The 4386-nt window shown below is 41.1% G+C and overlaps 1 pseudogene; it reads right to left on the bottom strand.

Moving 5' to 3' along the window:
- Positions 1 to 218: 218 nt before the first annotated feature.
- On the bottom strand, positions 219 to 618 carry LOC148567984 (uncharacterized; annotated as a pseudogene).
- Positions 619 to 4386: the final 3768 nt, after the last annotated feature.

Below are 4386 nucleotides of genomic sequence, written 5' to 3' on the forward strand. Positions count from 1 at the left end.
TCAGCAATAACAGCAGCTCTAATAGTTTCCTGATGGCATCAACAGTATCCCCTTTGATAGTTCTAACAGTAAACAGGGAAAATAGAGTAGCAGCACTGAACAGAAACATAGGTTTCCTTAGTTAGAACAGGTGAAAGACATAGGAATAGGATAGAAGCGGAGCAAGGATTAAAGCTCACGGTCTCAAAAATGGAGGAATTGGAACCGAATCAATAGCTTCAATGGCAGTTCTGATGGCGGCAAAGGCTCCGACAGCTGTGAGAACCAGTAGCAGAAGCAGATTCGAGCAAGCCTCCCTTCCAAACCTCCAAAAGCAACACCTGTTCCAACAAGGCTCGACGGTGGTAGTGGCCGACTTCAGTGCTGGCGACACCGGGCAGAACGGTGATGGTAAAAGCTCGGTGCGGTGGCTGGTCCACAATAGCGGTGGTGACAGCAACGATCCCAGTTCCTCCTCTTCGTGTTCTTCTCTTCCTCGAGTTCTCTCTCCTCAGATCCACTCTCCTCCATGGCGAACCAATGACGGTAGCAACGAAACCCCAGCGGTAACGGAGGAAAGGCGGCGGCGCAAGCAGCAACGCCTCCCTCTCTCACTCGCGATGGCAGCACGGACTCCATGGGACTACGACAGGCATGAACGGCTTCCTCCTTCAACGGTGATGGCGCAGAAACGACGGCTCTGGCGAGGCGACTGGGCGGCTTTCTCTCTTCGCAGTTCCGTTTCCGACGACGGCTCAGCAGCAATGACCGGTGGTGACTCGCGACGGAGGTGGCGATTGCGTCGGCCTTCCTCTCCTTTCTCTGCACTCTCCGTTCTCTCTTTCTTTCATAGGTAAGGAAGGCTCTATGTGTGTGATGAGAGTTTTGATGCTGTGTGTGTGTGTCTTTGTTATTGAGTGTGAATGCATTGGGTGAGAGGTAGACGGTAGGTTAGTGAGTGGCGGTGAGGAAGAATGACAGGTGGTGGGGGGGTATACGTGTGTGTTTTAGGAATTATGGTTAGGATTAGTGAATTAGGAATTAGGGTTTAGAATTGGGAATTTTGGGTTAGGATAGAGTATTAATTTGAAACCAAATTTAACCTAATATAATTAACTTCAAAAATATAATTTATTTTTCAAATTACAAATTATTTGTAATTAAACACTTTAATTTAGAATTATAGATAAATAAATAAATTTTCTTTTAGTTCATAATATTAATCAAAATTTTAAATTATTTCCATTTAAATTACATAAAATTTTCATTATTTCATTTTGTAAAAATCCGATGTCTTACATCTCGTGCAACTCTCTGTTCATTGGCGCATATAAATGCGACGCGCGCGCGTCATAGACGCTTGCACGTCGATCCCCCCTTTTTTTATTTTTTTATTTTTTGAAAAATGCAGAATGCAGATGCTGATGCAGACATTATGAATGAACACTAAGAAAAATAGAACAGAATAAAACTAAGAATAAAATAAAATAAAATAAAACTATGACTGAAAAAGAACGATCATACCATGGTGGGTTGTCTCCCTCCTAGCACTTTTAGTTAGAGTCCTTAAGTTGGACATTCGGTGAGCCCCTTGTTATGGTGGCTTGTGCTTGAACTCATCCAGGAATCTCCACCAATGTTTGTAATTCCAATAGTCTCTAGGATCCCAAACTAGGTGCGTAAAGCCTTCAAGCAGGTTAAAGCAAGTGACAAGGCTCCAGGAGTGTTGATTGCTAGACTGAATTCTGGGGTCCCAAACCTTGCTTTTGCACCCGTCTTCTTGTTGACCATCTTTGTTCCAACCGGGTGGTAAGCAATCTGAATTCTAGCTAAGGCATCCAAACAGCTTCTTAGACCCATACATTTTAGTATTCTTCCAACCATGATAATTCAGCCGTGAGCTTCCTACCACAATGAATCTGGGATTGTGTTGCCAACCACTAACCATCTCCCTCTTACTCTTAAAGCCACAAAGAGCTCTAAGTTGCCCATCCGTCTCAAGCAAAGCATATTCAAGTGGGCTAATTAAGCTTAGAGATGAAAGATGTACCCACCTGAATGAGGGAATGGATGGTGATGGCTTTGGGGAAGAGGTCTCCAACAACTTTGGTAAAGTGATTCCCGGTTCCATTCCCTTGAGCTCTTTTTTTACAACTTCCACCTCTTTGCAAGGTTCTTCAATATCAACCTCTTCCTCTTGGTAGCTTTCTTCCAATTTGATCTCTTCTTCATTGTTCACCAAGGGCATGGGAGGTTGTGCTTCTTCTTCTTTAATCTCCATGTCAAGTCCAATGAGAGAGAATTCAAATGTAGATAAGAATTCATCAATGATTGAATCCATCTCTTGATCATCCCCTTCAAAGTCTTCAACTATGATATGCCTTGGAGGTTGTACACCCTCCTCAACATCAAATTCAAACTCCTTAGAAAGGGGGCTCTATGACTGGGCTCTCCCATGGACGTTACGCATCTCCTAAGTCTTCGACCACTTCTTCCTCTTCAACGATTACGGCTTCCTCCAATTGTTCCAATACAAAGTCATGCTGCTCACTGTCCACCGGAGTTTCTAGCTTCTCCTTCATGCTGCGTTCTTCAGTAGGTTCTCCATATGAAGCCGTGGGAGTACTTTAAGTGTCCGAACGTTGGAAAGCTAATCTATTTATCGCTTGCTCTAATTGATGAAGGGTTGCATGAAATCGATCCATTGTTTCCTTGAGACGATCCTTTGATTCTTGTTGCGCTTGGCTATCATAAGTAGGATCATAGTGCTCTTGGATTGATGGATATAGATATGGTGTATATGGAGGTGGTGGTTCTTGGGAGCAATTGGGTTGGAATTGGGGTGGCTCTATGTATGGCTCATACGGCTTATAGGGTGGTTGGTATGGTGGATATGGGTTAGGGTCATATGGAGGTGAATGGTGTAAAGGAGCTTGTTGGTATGGTAGTTCAAAGTTATGTTGAGGAGGGGGTTCATAAGCATATAGTGGGGCTTGTTGGTAACTGCAAGGGGGTCCACCATATTCATCATCTTGATATGCACCCTGGAATGGCTCTTGACCATAGTAATTTGGTGGAGGTTGGTTGTCACGAAAAGGTCCACCATAACTATTGTCTTGGTATGCATCATATAATGGTTGTTGGTTATAGCGCATTGGAGGGGGTTGTTGCCAAGAGAGTTGATCAAATTCTTGTGGCTCCTCCTATCTTTGATTCTTCCAACCTTGATGCCTGTTCTCATTATAGCTTCCATTCCTTATAACAACATTGGAACCAAACTTAAAGCCAGAGGGGTGAGAATTCATAGTAGCTAAAGAAAATAAAAACTAATAAAAATTAATGAAAATAAACTCCTAAAACTAGAAACACTAACAAAGAAACGAAAAAGCAAATATTTACAATAACCAATAATAAGGCACACGTTTGCAATTCCCCGGCAACGGTGCCATTTTGACGAATGGATTTTTGCTAGTAAAGAATTCACAAATAAATTCTCGTTGCTAGTATAGTTTTTAAACTAACAACAATCATTTCATGCAAAAGTTTGGTTGTCACAAGTAACAAAACCCCTAAAAAGTAATAACCGAAGTATTTAAACCTCAGGTCGTCTCTCAAGGAATTGCAGGGAAGTGTAATTATTATTGATTATGGAAAAAATATCTTTTTTTTTTTGGGTTTTTGAAAGGTTTGAACAAGGAATGTAAATGACAAGAAAGTAAACTAATGATCATGAAAACCCTTGCAAGGTATGAGAACTGGACGTCCTATCCCAGTTATCCTTATCAATTGTGATGAGAATGGTTCGTTGCTCCCACTTGGTCAACCTCTAACTATGAAGGTATGTTAAGTGGATAAATCAATTTGATTTCTCAGGTCCTAGTCAATTCCTAAGGAAAGACTAGAGTTATTGGAATTCAAATCAACTAGCAAAGATAACAATTGTCAATCAACAAGGAGTTTGATAATTCAAGTGTCTCCAATTACTCAATTCAAGCTAAGAGTGTAAAAAGCTAAATTAAAATCATAAATCTGAAATACCTCAAATTGCATTAAATAGAAATCAAATTAAACATGAGGTTCATAAACCAAATTGGGAAAATAAATAAACTAGAATGCTAGAATAAATGAAAGTAGAAGAGAAACTAAATTAAAGGAACATTGAACCTGGAAATTGAAAGAAGAAATCCTAAATCCTAAAACCTAGAGAGAGGAGAGAGCCTCTCTCTCTAGAAACTACATCTAAACCTAAAATTATGTGAATAATGGAATGTCTTAAGTCTCTGCTTATCCCCTGGCTTTAGTCTGCGTTTTTGGGACGAAAACTAGGTCCGAACTCAGCCCGAAATTGCCCCCAGCATTTTATGCAATTTCTGCAGGTCGCATATGTCACGCGTATGCGTCAGTCAC

Source organism: Arachis ipaensis, chromosome B4 (genome assembly GCF_059453495.1).
Source record: "Arachis ipaensis isolate K30076 ecotype BB chromosome B4, ASM5945349v1, whole genome shotgun sequence".
In the NCBI taxonomy this organism is placed as follows: domain Eukaryota; kingdom Viridiplantae; phylum Streptophyta; class Magnoliopsida; order Fabales; family Fabaceae; genus Arachis; species Arachis ipaensis.